Here is a 15,985-nt window from a genome sequence, read left to right as displayed (position 1 = left end):
AATGGATGTGTCCCAGTTCTGGGAGTTCTCCAAGTTCATTGTTTTATTGATTCTTGTTTTAGCTTCTGTAGGATCTTTGCTTCACCTAGGTTATCACTCCTTTTCCATCAGTCATTCTCACTGCCTGCTTTCTACTATTAGAAGTTTGGGGCATGTGTCTCTATTTGGGGCATATTAGGTTGCCAGAGGACAATGCCCTTAGATTCTTAGAAGCCCTTCTGTGTAACGTTTAGGATCTGCAAGACCTTTTTTTTTTTTTTTTTAAGAGCCACACCCATGGCATATGTAGGTTCCCAGGCTAGGACTTGAATTGGAGCTGCAGCAGCCGGCTTACACTACAGCCACAGCAATGCAGGATCCAAGCCACATCTGTGACCTACACCATAGCTCATGGCAACGCCGGATCCTTAACCCACTGAGGGAGGCCAGGGATCAAACCTGCATCCTCAGGCATCCTAGTCAAATTCATTAACCGCTGAGCCACGATGGGAACTCCCACAAGACACTTCCTGAATCATTCTGAGGTCTTAACAAAGTGTCTTACAACTGAACACTTGAACTGCTTTGACTGTGTTTTACTGGCACAATTCTGAATAGGGGGAGTTCCCTGGTGGTTTAGTGGTTATGACTCAGTGCTTTCACTGCTGTGGCCCAGGTTCAATCCCTGGTCTAGGAACTGAGATCCCATGTCAAGCTCATGTATGCTGTGGCCAAAAACAAACAAATTCTTCATTTTAACTTTGCTTCTGAGGATATTTTTTAGCTTTGTGAATTTTTTACTTGCTAGAAAGACTGTCCTGGCTGGGCCCTCTATGTGTCCTCTAAATTCTGCTTGAAAACACAAAACAAACCCTTCCTTTTTCATTCATTTTTATTAATTTATTTATTTATTGGTCTTTTTAGGGCTGCACTCACGGCATATGGAGGTTCCCAGGCTAGGGGTCAAATTGGAGCTGTAGCTTTGGTCTATGCCACCGCCATGGCAATGTGGGATCTGAGCTGTGTCTGTGACCTACACCACAGCTCATAGCAACACCAGATTCTGAACCCATTAAGCAAGGCCAGGGATTGAACCTGCATCCTCATGGATACTAGTCAAATTTGTTTCCACTGAGCCACAACGGAAACTCCTAATCCCTTTTTTAATCCTCACCTTTCTCTGTCATACCTTATCATATGCTGTTGCTAGTAAAAACCATTGGATGCTTTCAATGTTCTGCCTGGAAAACTCCATAAATAAATTTATAGGTTCACCGCGTACCTTTTCTCTTCCATGTTACTACAGATGGAAAGCTTGCTAATTGTTCTGCTGCAGTGTACTTTGGATTCTTCCTTCCTAACCCCAATAGTAATTTCCTCATTGCCTTTCCAGTTCTCACTAAAGTGTTATGTTTGCAATTTCTCCAGTCTTTATTGACATCCTCTTCCCTGCTTTTACAGCACCCACACCAACAGTCTCTTTGCATCCTTCCCTTTTCTGCCACCACCCAGTTCCAAAGCCAATGCTGTGTATTTTTAAAGTTTGTATTGTGACTGGACCCCATGCCCAGTACCAGTTTCTCTTTGTTATCAATTACTGAGTACCAAACGATCCCAAAACTTAGAGGCTTAAAACAATAACTATTTCTAATCTCTCATAATTCTAGTCTAAGATGAATGATAACTCTACCAACATGGTGTTGACTAGATACTCTTATGCCTCCAGTCAGTAGGGAGTTCAACCAGGGCTGAGAGATTCAAGATCACTCCTTTACAGAGTTCTCGTCCTGGCTCAGTGGTTAACAAATCCAACTAGGAACCATGAGGTTGCGAGTTCGATCCCTGGCCTTGCTCAGTGGGTTAGGGATCCAGCATTGCCATGAGCTGTGGTGTAGGTTGCAGACGCGGCTCAGATCTGGCTTGCTGTGGCTATGGTGTAGACCGGCAACTACAGCTCCGATTCGATCCCTAGCCTGGGAATTCCATATGCCATGGGAGCGGCCCTAGAAAAAGGCAAAAAGACAAAAAAAAAAAAAAAAAAAAACTCTCCTTTAAAGGAAAGATCCCTAACTGCACCATATAACTGTACAGTATACCTTGTGCCATGTTTAGTGGTTGAAACAAGTCACAAGGCAACTGGATGAGAGGAGCAGCATGTGCCTGTATAGGATCAACAGAAATCATTGGCAGTCATTTTGGGAGTTTATCTCTCAAGACTCCCCACACACACAACTTGCTTTTTTTTTTGCTTTTTATGGCTGTACCTGCAGCATATGGACATTTCCAGGCTAGGGGTCGAATTAGAGCTGCAGCTAAGGTCTACACCACAGTCACAGCAACACAGGATCCAAGTCGCATTTGCAGCCTATGCAACAGCTTGCAGCAACACCAGATCCTTAACCCCCTGAGGGAGGCCAGCAATCGAACCTGCATCCTCACAGATACAATGTCGGGTCCTTAACCCACCAAGTCACAATGGGAGCTCTTAATCTTTTTTTTTTTTTTTTTTTTTTTTTTTGCCTTTTGTTGATTGTACTATGCAAGAAGTCACATATGTTTGCTGGCATAAATATCTTACATTCATACAACTCCTTTGAACCTAATCCAATTACTGACTATATTCTGTGAATTTCTGTAAAATAATTTTAAACATTTAAAAATTTATATTCTTTTAGTTTCTACCCCAGTTTAGATAATTCACTCCTTTAATTATAAGCAAAAAATCAGATTACATGCCAAAAATATAAAACATTCATTCTATAAATTATTCTACTATAACTAAATTACCGCAATTTGACATAGTCATGTGTTTGTGATGGTTATTGTATCTACAGATTATAAATAATAAAAGCTAAGCAGCTCACATGAATAAATATAATTCATCATAGGTAATCAAAAATAAGATTTCTTTTTCCCCTCCTCTCTCTTGATTCTTCATCTCTCTCCCCAGCATCAACATCTATGATTTTTTTTGTGATACCTGTAGTGTCATCATCATTTTGTCACTCTAGGAGTTCCCATTGTGGTGCAGCAGAAACAAATTAATCTAGTATCCATGAGGATGTGGGTTCCATCCCTGGTCTCGCTCAGTGGATTGGGGATCTGGCATTGCCATGAGCTGTGACATGGGTTGCAGATGCGTCTCAGATCCCTCATTGCTATGGCTGTGGCATAGACCAGCAGCTGTAGCTCTAAATCAACCCCTAGACTGGGAACCTCCATATGCTGCAGGTGTGCCCTTAAAAATCAAAATAAATAAATAAATATTTCAAAAAATCATTTCATCACTCTAATCATCATACACTCTGTCATAAGTTCTCCACATTACTTCTTGATATTTGGTGTTTGGGGGGCTGTTCCTCTTTTTCCATCTCCAATGCTGGGACCCAGGGTAGGCTACTCCAAAATATGTCTCAATTCTATATGGAATGAAAGTTACTTAAGAAATGGCTAGTGCAAGAGAGAAACTCTGACACTCCTTCCTGTCCCCCCAAAAGCAAGAAATAAATCTCTCATGTGAAAGTCACCCTTCCTGCATCTGGAAATAAGAGGGACACTCTTATCACCAGAGGTAGAGAACTGGTGCTGAGAAACCTGTATAAACAAACCTTGTTATTTTTTTGTTTGTTTTTTCTTTTTAAAATTCTTCTAGTTTTATTGAGATGCAATTGAAAAGCTTGTTGCTTTTTAAATTTGCTATCCCAAATGTAAATTCTATTTAGATTAATTGGATACCCAAAATCTAAGTTTCTTTATCCTGTCAATTCCTTTCAAATGTATTGTTTCACTGTCTAAAATGTATAAAATCTGCCTGCTTTGACCACTTCTTAAGTCCCATTTATATGAGAGCTCTGTGAGTTAAAATTTGCTTCCTTCACTCCTGTTCGTCTGTCTTGTGTCCATTTTATTATTAGTCCAGTCACAAGAACACAAGAATGGTAGAGGGGGAAACTCCCCCCTCCCCGATACCAGTCATGGCCAGAACTGAGTTTTTCTGTGCGCTTCCCTTGGAGGCTTAACCTTTCTACCCACTTCTGTGCCCTCATTCCTGGTAATCTTGGTGTAGTAGATTAACATTTCAGAAACAGTCATTCTATCCCTCCTCTAATTTGCAGTGGACTCTATTTCCCTGCTCCACTGACTTGTTTTGGCCAGCAGAGTATGAAATGCTAAGAAACAACGTGAGCACATGCTTTAAATGTGCCCAGGGTTTCTCTTGTCTTCTTGCGCTTTGGTGATTTGATGTGGGTGGCTGCTATAGAAACACAGAAAAACCTGAACCTAATCTGCAACCTGGAGCATTTGCTTTTCCATCTTCCTGTCAGTTGCCTTCCTCCCCTTTGAGGTTCCAACCCCCTACCCCCAACATTCTCTTTTGTCATCAGCTAAAATGGTATTTCAGGTGAGAATTTCAGCCATTTTGCTGAGTTACTCAGTTTTCCTGGTCTCTTCCATGTATGCATGTTATTAAACTTTGGTTTCACTTTCTCCTGTTAATCTGTTTCCTGCCTATTTAATTCTTGTACCAGCCAGAAGAACCCAAAAGGATAGAGGAAAATTTCTTCCTCCCAGATACCTGTTATCTCATCTTCAAATTGTTTATAAATAAATAAATATATATATATACACACATAATTTTAAATAAAGAGGCTAAAGCTGGAGCTAACAACAATTATGAGTCTAGGTGGAGAGTGTATAGGTATTCATTTCCACCATTTTTTCAGCTTTTCTACATGTTTGAAAATTTTCAAAATAAATGTTGGAAATTAAGGCTGAAAGATGCAGATTTATAAAATGGAAAAGAGGAGAGGTGGATAGAAAATATTACATCCTTAATCTTCACTAGCCTTTTGCTAAAATTATTATTTTCTCTAATTATGAATGTGGACCACACACCACAGTGTGTTGTTGGCAGTTCCTATGAATTTGCCATCCAAAAGAATATTTTCATATCACATCGTTATTTTTTCAGATTTCTCTAAATATCAGATATGCTCAATCCTACTTCAGAGTTAGGATTGGGATGAGACTCATTGATTATGCTGGGTTAAATAATTAAGTATATATTTTATTGTATCACAATTTAGGCAATGATTTTGTTAACCATAATCTAGTATAATTGGTTTCCTCTGAATCCAAATATATTTCATTTTACATTTAATGTTTAAAAAACATTATTCTGAAAGTTCATATACTTAAATAGAGTGTCAAAAATGGTTAAGAACTTTTACTCTAGGCAATGGTGAAGACACAGTCTGAGGGAACTCTATTCATTTAATGACTTACTGTGGAGCAAAACCAGCTAGAAAACTTGGCCCAATCAGGATTGGGATTGTTACAAATGAGAGCACTAAATGACATTTTAAAGCCACTATAAGTTGGGATGTCTTTTTTTTTTTCTTACCTTAAGAAAAACACAGAGCATAGGTTTAGCAAAATGATACTTCTACAATTTTGTTCTCTATGTGATTAAGTGGCATAATAAGTCTTAATTAAGTAAGCAACAATAGGAGTTTCAAAAAAAGAGGGGGAATGGTGGAAACTAGTATTTGAAGAGGTAATAAATGATTCCAGAATTAAAGAAAGATATGAATCTTGAAAGTTAGGGTGTATACCAAAGTCCAAAATAAAATATTATAAAATAAAATAATACACCTAGACCAAACATAACAAAAACAAAATTAGATTATCTTAAAAGTATAAAAGGAATTCCATGCAACTGTGAAAAAAATTTTCTATTAATATAGAACAATCTCCATGATGTATCATTAATGAAAAAGAAAGCTCAAAATAGCACATAGAAATGCTACCATTTGTGTAATGTGTGTGATTGTATTTAACAACCAGCCCACAATTTCATAAAAGTAAACAAATGGCTTTTTGAGCCATATAGGTTGGCTCCAGCACACATACCATTGATTATAATCTTTAAAATAAAATATAAATCTGCAAAGATGACAAGAGGTATTTTTTGTTCATGACACCAAATACATGATGTCTTTCTCATCACCACTTCTCCAACTCTACACTGTCAACTAGGCGGCCACAGTTCAATGTAATTTGGACAGGAACTACCCTGTATTAACATTAGACTCCACAGATTTAAGGGCTCAATACCCCTTAAATCTGATGCCAGTCACAAGAATTGGGTCCCCAGGTTGTCCACAGTTCCGTCCAATTTTGTCACAAATTTAGAGATTTCTTCAAGGCTCCCCTCAGTTTCAATGACTTGCTAAAACAACTTGCAGAATGCAAGAAAATGCTACACTAATTATTGCAGCTTATTATAAAGGATACTGTTAAGAAGCTAGATGGAGAAGTACATAAGGCAAGATCCAGAGATGGCCCTCACTCATGGCACATGGATATTATTCCCCAACTTGAGAGTTCCCTGGACCATGTCATTTGGGAGATTTTTATGGAAATTTCATTACATAGGCACATGATTTTGGCACTGGTGACTCAGTCTCTAGCCCCTCTCTCTCACCTGAGATTTGTGATAGGTGGGGCTGAATATTCCAAGCTTATCAAAGTTTGGTCTTTCTGGAGACCAGCTCTCACCCTGAAACTATCTACAAGCCTGCCAAGACTCAGTGTGTTAGAACAAAAGCGGCTCCTAACACATTTACTATTCAGGAAATGCCAAGGGTTTTAGGCACACTGTGCCAGGAACTAGAGACAAAGTCCAAATATCTTTCTCTTTATTCTACAAGTGGAGTCTTTTCTAGGGCCGCTCCCGTGGCATATGGAAGTTCCCAGGCTAGGGGTCTAATCGGAGCTGTAGCCACTGGCCTACGCCAGAGCCATAGCAACGTGGGATCTGAACCGCGTCTGCGACTTACACCACAGCTTAGGGCAACACCAGATCCTTAACCCACTGAGCAAGGTCAGGGATCAAACCCGCAGATTTATGGTTCCTAGTCAGATTCGTTAACCACTGAGCCACGATGGGAACTCCAGAAAGCTCTTGTTTACTGTAGAACTTAATCTTTTTTTTTTTTTTGGTCCATTTTTTGTTTGTGTGTGTGGTGGTTTGGTAGTTTCTGTTTTGTTTTGGCCACACCTGTGGCATGTGAACGTTCCCAAACCAGGGATAGAACCTGCGCCATAGCAGCAACCCAAGTTGCTGCAGTGACAAAGCCAGATCCCTAACCTGCTGCATCACAGGAGAACGTCTACAGAAAAACTTTAACAAAAGTAGAAAGAATGGTGCAAATAGAAAACACACTTGGCAAACACCGTGGCAATAAATGTTTTAGACAAGTGTCATCAATGTATGTAGACAACGTAGGTTGAGAAACAGGATGTTTACATAGTCTTAGAGTATCTTCCCATTAGACACATATAAATTATAAAAAGCAAAATAGAAATGTTATAGTAGGGAAAGCTAACAGACATTAACCTGGTGATTAAAAATAACGTCACTAGTGAGATATCAATATAACACACTTCCTGATATGATGCACTTGGATGGACAAAAAGTCACATGTTGTATTCTTATCAAATACATAATCTGAATGTCATCATGAAGAAAAATCAGACCCACACTGGGGACATTCTATAAAACATCTGTACTGTACAACTCTTCAAAAGTGTTGAGGTTATGAATGAAAGAAAGATTGAAAATTTTTCAGAATTAAAAACAGTAAATGTCCTAGATTGAATCCTGGGCTTAAAAAAAAAAAAAACAGCTGGCAATAGACAAAATTTAAATAAATTCTACTGGTTAGTTAGTGGTATTGTGTCAGTGTGAGTTCCCTGATTTTGATCATTAGATTGTGATTATTCAAAATGTAAACAGTTGGGGGAAGTTTTGTGAAGGTTCTATAAGAATTCTTCGTTCTAGTTTTTCAAATTTTTGCAAGTCTAAAATAATTTCAAAATAGAAACCCATAAAATTAAAATTAAGCAAAGAAAAATACTTCACAAAGGACAGTTGATAAAAAAATAGTAACAGTAGACAAAAATTTAAGGCCAAAATTTTAATGGGGTTAAAAATGAATGCTGCATCATACAAAAAACTCAGTCCATTCAGAGTTATAATAATTGAGTTCCTGCTGTGGCTCATTGGGTTAAGAATCCTACTGCAGTGGTCTCAGGTCGCTGGAGGAAGCAGGTTGATCCCCAACTGGTGCAGTGGGTTAAAGGATCAAGCGTTGCCATAGCTGCAGCATAGGTCAGATTCAACTACTGGACTGGGAACTTCCATATGCCAGGGGTATGGCCATAAAAAGAAGGGGAAAAAAAGCATTGTAATAATGAAGAATTTGTATATATATTCCTGGCAACAAATTTCAAGGGAAAACTGTCAAATCTCCAATAGCTCTATTAGAAACTGATGAACCAAACAGACTATTAATTCTAAAGGATATAGAATATTTGAATAATACAACTGAACAAGTTTGATTCACAGTAATCAGAAAATATGTGTATTTTTTAAGCATATATGAATATTTACAAAGAGAATAATAAAGCAATGCCAAAGAAAATAGAAATAATGACAGGAGAAAATACTGAGAGGAGAGGAAAGAGACAATGAACAAACGAGAAGCTGATTCTTTTTTCTTTTTTGCTTTTTAGGGCTGTACCTGTGACATAGAAATTCCCAGACTAGGGGTCAAATTGCAGCTACTGCTGCAGGCCTATGCTACAGCCACATAATGCAGGATCCGAGCCACATCTGTGACCCATAACGCAGTTCATGGGAACGCTAGATCCTTAACCCACTGAGCGAGGCCAGGGATTGAACCTGCACATCCTCATGGTATTAGTTCGGAACATGCTGAGCCACAAAGGGAACTCCCGAGAATCTGAATCTTGAAGAAATAAGTAAAATAGTATACCTTCAGCAAAAATAAAATTAAGGAGAAGCCATAAATAAATAATATTTAGATGCAAAGAAAATATAACTTTAAATAGAGTTTAGATTGTTAAAATCATAAGGAAACTTACATGAATCACTTCACCAATGGATATAAAATGGTTAAGGATCTGGCATTGCCCTGTAGTGTAGGTCACAGACATGGCTCAGATCCCGTGTTGCTGTGTCTGTGGCATAGGCCGGCGGCTATAGCTCCAATTGAACCCCTAGCCTGGGAACCTCCATGTGCCATGGGACCAGCCCTAGAAAAGACAAAAGATAAAATAAAAAATAAAAATAAAAGATATTTTTAAATGGCTAATGTTCTAGAAAAGTTTATTTTCCAATATTTATTTTTAAAGTATTAAAAATATCAAAAAACAAAGATACTCCAGACATTTTATAGTGTGAGATAAATTCTGTTGTGGTCAAAATATTTAAAAAATAGTAATAGAGGGGGAGTACCCCGAATCATTTTAGGAAGCTGTATAACCTTGGTACCAAAATTAAGTAAATATTCTACAAGAAAATAGCATCACAGACAAACCCACTTATGAATGTACAGCCAAAGATCATAAATAAAATTTGCCTCCAATCTAGCAATTGAAATAAAGTTACAACCAAATAAGGGTTTATTCCAGGAATATAAGTATGGTCCAACCCCAGAAAATCGGTAATTTATCATATTAATGTGTTTTCATATTCAAAGGTTTACGCAAAAGAGACCCTCACACAGGTCATCATGTACAAGTTATACACAGCAGCCTTTTTTTGGGTGTAATTTCCCCCCCAAAAAAATTAGAAGTAATCTAAATGCTTTTAGTAAGAGACTAGATAAGCAAATTATATGTTATTCACTCTATGGAATCCAATGTGGCAATTAAAACAAATCCATTACATCCATCAGCATCCATCAATCTCAAATACAGATATCCCCACCTCGCAAAAGTTGGCTTTAATGCCACTTGCCTTTTACCAAAGAGCTAACTAGTATGGGTTTATGCTGAGTGAATGAATCTGAAGAGTATTTTTGCCTTTAGGAAAAAAGGCAAAAAGTGAAAACTTGCCTTCAGCATTTGTTTTGCAGCCAGTGATTATAGAGGCATTTGTGCCAGAGCAGTAAGAATGGCACTGCCAAGCTCCCCATGGGACTTATACCCAGCATCTCAGCATCCAGGAGCCATAGCTTTGAACAGTGCAAGCATCTGTGCTTCATCTTGACTTACTTTGTGCATCTATTAGCAGAATGTGTCCTAAGGAATTGTTTCTTCACTTTACACAATTTTGGCTTAGGAAAAGTTTCGTAGGAGCCATTTATGAACTTTCGGATAGTAGTGGAAACCCAAACCAGTGCATAATTTTTTTTTCCAGTGCGTAATTATTAATGAAAAAGCAGTTTTCAGGATACTATGTATAATATAACAGTTGGATAACATTTGTAAACATGAGAAATACTTCTCCATAGTGGTAATGGATATGCTAAAAAAAATATATAAAAACATGTATGAGAAGAATATATATACACCAACTTTAGGATAGCTGTTCTGGAGAAAGAGAAAAGAAAAAAACTGGATAAGAGGGCTTCAATGCAATGATATGTTTTTATTTCTTAGGAAAGATGGATGAATGGTTAATACTTGCTAAATGTGGCTTATGTGAACACTGTTGGTTGTAATTTTTTTCTTGGCATTCCTCTGTATGCCCTCATTATTTCATTTTTTTAAAAAGTTTGATATGTGTGTTTGATGTGACTGAAATAAAATGTTTGATTATAGAGAGGACAATAATGGCTCCTCCTGTGACCTTAAAGCCACAGTTAATTACGCAATAGTTCTAATATTGACATATGATTTTAATTTACATGGAACTGTACTCTGTTTTAGGACTACCTGCTTTGTTTCATTTATTACCATATCAAAAGGGTATGTCTTCAGAGTTTGTATCCTTGGGAACCCTCCTGGTTGCTAGGTAGACAAATAACAGCCCTAAGATTCACATCCAATTGTCCGTTACGGTTACTAAGCTAAGAAGAACCAAAGAGAGGTCAGGAAGAACTCATGTGTCCTGGTCAAAGCAGAGATTTGGTCTAATGTTCAGCCTGTATATAGGACACCTTCAGCCCCTCAAGAGCCCAGAGAGATCTAGAATGCAGTCACTACTCCCAGATAAATTCCATTTTAGTTCATATACTTAAATGTAACAATAGAGTATGAACATGAATGGTAAATAGGATAGGAATTCAGAGGCAGAAACACATCTTTGTAAAATGAGACACTTGCTGAGATTTCAAGGTGAAAACGGGAATTTGCTGCGGGAAATCAAGGGTGACCATTATTCAGATAAAAAAGCAAGATGAGGACTAAGTCAGGGTTTAGGATGAGGAAGTCTGTGGCTATGGAGGAGGTGATATGGATTTAAATACATTTTCCTGTTTGGTCCACGAAAACTAACTCTAAGTTATTTTCCTTTAATTTTAAAAAACAAGCAACACTAGGTGTTTTTCCCAAGAACATAGAGAAATGGTATAAAAAATGATTTAGAGCTTAATTTCCAGAGGTTCAGTGAAGGTGGAAGGTGGGAGAGAGCTGGTGAAGAATCTTGGCATCAAGGAGCAGTTGGATTTTTCACTTGGGACAAGAAATCAAGTTCTCTTACTTTTAATGTCAAAATGTCTTGAATCTGGTATTTATCACACACGTATTTTTTTTTTTTATTCTTGGATAGTTAGGACATTTTCAGCTAGCAGAGATTTTCAATACCCTTCTGCATAAATCAAGATGTAACAAAAAAAATTTTCATTGGTGGAATATGAAAATTTATTCTTTAAAGCTAAGAGCTTGAAATTGACCTCAACGTATTTACTGGTTTTCGTCTTATTACAAAACATTACAAACACTCACAGAGGTGGAGAGAATAGTATAAGGAACCCTAATCCACCAACACAGAGATTTAAAAAATTATCTATATTAGCCATTCTGTCTTCCTCTACCCTTCTTTTCATTATTTTTATTGCTAAAGTATTTTAAGTAAATCTAAGACCTCCTGAGACTTCATCTTACTTATAATTCTACTGAGTTTTAATTGAGTTATTGATTAAATAGTTAACAGAAAACAGGATATTACAGGAAGTATCTACTGAGGTGCAAAGTGCAGCAATTAATCTTTTCTCATTTAATCAAAGAGAGCAGCAGGGCATTAATAATATCAACTATGTTTAGAAGTGGAAATTTTTTAAAAAAATCAAAAACAGGGAAGCAATTTAAAGTATTTTTTAAGCCCTTCCTCTTGACCTAGTCCCTATTAAAACTGGCTACTTCTCAGAACTCTGGCCCCTGAGTGTAACTAGGATAAATGTAAATTATACTTATATGACTCAGCAAGGAATTGACAGGATTTTAGGGCATAGTTCCAATAGAAGTTTTTATTTGTTCTGCAAAATCCTTGCCCTTCTGTCTCAGAGATCTTTCTAGTGCTCCCGCTTATGTTACTATTATTATAACTGTGTATTTATATCAGTATTTTTAAGTAATTTTTCTTACTTTCACATGAACAAAGAGACAAAGAAATAAAATATCCAATTTTGATAAAGGTTTTTATGATTAATTTCTGGTGGGAGTATTCATAAGTTGATACATTAAAAAAAAAAACTAGTTTGAAAATCATACTTGAACACCAAGTTTCAATATTTGGAACTTGATACTAACTTTCAATATTTGAAATACCAAGTTTCAATATTTGGTATCTTAAGTTCTGTTAGCCTGTTCATGATTGGATAGGTTAAAAATTGTTAATGTGGAAATGACACTCCCTCTGCTAAAAGAGAGAATGCTTACTTTGTTTTTATTTTGTTTTGTTTTATTCCAGTTTTCCATCTTTCCCTCTGGAGAAAAGGTCACACTGCCAGGCTGATGGACTTTTAAGATAAAAATTCAACATTAGGAAGGTGTGGGAAGAAGGAAAAAGGCAATTGATCTGGGGTAAATTTAGAAAATAAGTGACAAAGAGTGGTGGAGAGAAAGGGAAAGCAGTTGGGGAAAGGGGAAGAGAATGTTGGAGTGTGGCTTGTAAATGAGAGACTCCAGAATAATATTAACTTACAGAAAATTGAAAAGGAGAGGAAAAAAATATGTGTAAAGTATAACTGGCATGTATCAATGGGAATTTATTAATTTTAGAGGAGAGCCAAGTAAATTATTAGAATTCCTTTAAAAATATTTTGACTATTTGAATTGTTCTTCTTCTGAGAATGTTTCTGTCTATCAACAAATATTTTTCTATACTGGTTCACATTATTTGAAAAATCTTTTTGCTGACAGCACAAGGGTCTGTTCAATGAATATACTGCAGTTAATACATTATTCTTCTCTAATTAGATTGATATATTTCTATTTTTCTACAATTTGAAAATCACTGTGTTGAATATATTTGTACTCACTGCTTCTTTCTCATTGAAGAACATTTCACTAGGATAAATGTGCAGACATAGAGCTGAAACTGAGTCCCCCTAAAATGGAGCTCTCCTGCTCAATTTATGATTAACCTTTCTATTCAAAACTTTATTCCTGGTCTTGTTCCAACGCTGTTCCCCTGTGGGGTCTTGTTTCAAAGGCCCCTCTATGTCTCTTGTTTCTTAATTGTAGAAAATAGGATTTAGTCTCCTAGGCCTTCCCAGAATTCCTAAAAGCAGGCTCAAGCAGTTACAAGTTAGAGAGGTGAGAGAATGCAGAAACACAAAGGAAAAGCAGTCAAGCAAGAAAAATAATGGTAGTTTAAACAATAGCTGAGCAACAAAATAGAGTCCTAGTTCCTCCTCAAGGTATACACAGAACAATCTGATGCATAGCTTTGAATTGTGCTGCAGAAACTAAGGCACCTCCCCCCACCTTCAGATGGGAGATGATGACTATATGCTGACCACAAGCATGCAGAACCCAGACTAGTTGGAACCAGAAGTTGATGGTGAAAATCCCAGAAACATCACCCTCTTATCTCCCCACCAACCAATTAGAAGCAGGTCCATGAGTTCAATTCACCCTAAATGCTGCCTTTAAAAACTCTTACCTGAAAGCTGAACTATAGTCAATAACTTGTAATAACTATAATGGAAAGTAATCTGAAAAAATATATAATACATTTATTATATTTGCATGTGTGTGTGTGTGTGTAACTGAATTGCCTTGGTGTATACCTGAAACTAATAATATTGTAAATCAACTATACTTCAATTTAAAAAAAATACACAAATATTCCTTGAAAGCCATCAGGGAGTTTAAGTCCTTTGAGCATGAGTTGCCCAATCTTCTTGCTTATTCTCCTGTGATAAATGCTGTAATTTCCTTCACCACGACCTGGTAGATTGACTTGGCTGCATAGTGGGTGAGAAGATCCAACTTCAGTTCTGTAGTAGAATTATAGAATGAAAGTTGTAAGTGCTTATATTGTTAAAATTGGTTTTTTTTGTTTAACTGTGTTTAGTTATACATACTCCCACCAGAAATGTATGAAAATACCTGTCATATATATTTTCATAAACATTGGGTGTTTTATTTCTCAGTCTCATTATTTATGTGATTGTTTCTCTGACTTTTGATATGCTTACCAAATCATAGGATGGACAAACTTTTCTCATAAGAAAATACTGTCATCTTAAGTTAATTTGCATTTATCTCTAAGTAATCTTTGATAGATTATCCCTTATGTTTTTTTCCATCATCCTCTTCCTTCTTAATTTTTCCTTCCTTGTTTCCTTCCTTATTTCCTTCCTTCCTTCCTTTTCTGTCATTTTTGGTAAAGCTGTTTTATATTTATTTTGAATATATTTAAAAAGAACAAAATCAAACTCTACCCTGGTATTGTTAATCTTGAGTACTTTCAGCACTGCACAATGTCTCCCATTTCATGTATTTATTTTTTGTTTGTTCCTCAAAGCAATACAAAACAAGATCTAATCATTTTTTCTTTCTTTCTTTTTCTTTCTCTCTCTTTTTTTTTTTTTTTTTTTTTTTTTGGTCTTTTTAGGGCCACCTTCTCCAGACATGCTCTTCATTGCTCTTTCCCAAAATTGACAGCAAAATTTCAGATGTGGCATTAGATATCATCTGTAGAGCTACTACTGAAAAGAATTGACACTATGTTGGAAATACCTTTTAGGAATAGACATCGCTGCCTCATATTGCTAAGTTTTGGTAAGAAGTTATTCTCTCCTGGAAGGAAGCTACCATGACTCTCTTTCATAGTGTTTGGAAGGTTGATGATATTCACAAAATGTGTAGACCACTCACAGGCTGACAGAGAGTGATGGCCAATAAATGCTAGTTCCATATTAGTAACTACCATATTACTTTAGCTCCCAGGAGACACAGATATAATCAGCCTAGATTATCTGGTTATGTTCAGCCACACACTCATTAAAAGAGTATTATTCTCTTGTCATTCTTTTAATGGCATTATAAATTAATAACCATCCTATAAAGGTCTGATTTGCATGCAGTTCAGTGGACCTATTACTTTTCTTTCTTGCTTGTGTGTGGAAAACATAGTTACGTAACAAAAAGAAAGAACTTTTTTTTTTTTTGCCACAGCTGCAGTGCCATGTGGAAGTTCCCAGGCCAAGGATCAAAACCATTTCATAGCAATAACCTGAGCTGCAGCAGTGACAATACTGAATCCTTAACTTCTAGGCCACCAGGGAACTCCAGAAAATTCTTCAATTGCAGCTCAGTTTAAATACTCTTAAATTGCAAAATAATTAATTCAGGATTGTTTTTGTCATTTTTTTGAGGGAGGCAGAAAATCAAAAAATGAACAACAGAGGCATAAATGTCTAGATTGCTGCCAAGCTGGGTTTTCATTTAGTACTACTTCTGAAAATATTTCACCTTTATTTGGGGAAATTTTCTATTTATGTTAGACACTTTACCCAAGTCAGCAGATATGAAGATACCTGTCTCCAGACTTGTAAAACTGAGATAATAGCTATATTAATACCAATGTCACTTTAGTTAGACTCTAAAAGGTATACAACCATATATAAGAATCTGCACAAAACAACACTAAATTAGTTTTTAAAGGATTTTTTTTCTTTTTTTGCTTTCTAGGGCTACACCTGTGCCACGTGGAAGTTCCCAGGCCAGGGGTGGAACCTGA

General features: G+C 36.6%; 1 long non-coding RNA gene across 2 annotated transcripts in view; it reads left to right on the top strand.

Annotated features, from left to right (window-relative positions):
- Positions 1 to 15,985, top strand: part of LOC110260726 — a 50,865-nt gene extending 34,880 nt beyond the window's left edge. The window contains exon 5 of one of the 2 annotated variants that reach the window (XR_002344084.1): positions 14,858 to 15,985. This is a non-coding gene — a long non-coding RNA (uncharacterized LOC110260726). Of the gene's footprint in view, positions 1 to 12,703; positions 14,807 to 14,857 lie in introns of those variants that run through there. The other variant, XR_002344083.1, reaches the window with a different exon arrangement.

Source organism: Sus scrofa, chromosome 5 (assembly GCF_000003025.6).
Source record: "Sus scrofa isolate TJ Tabasco breed Duroc chromosome 5, Sscrofa11.1, whole genome shotgun sequence".
Taxonomy (NCBI): domain Eukaryota; kingdom Metazoa; phylum Chordata; class Mammalia; order Artiodactyla; family Suidae; genus Sus; species Sus scrofa.
This window is presented reverse-complemented; position numbering and strand designations above follow the sequence as displayed.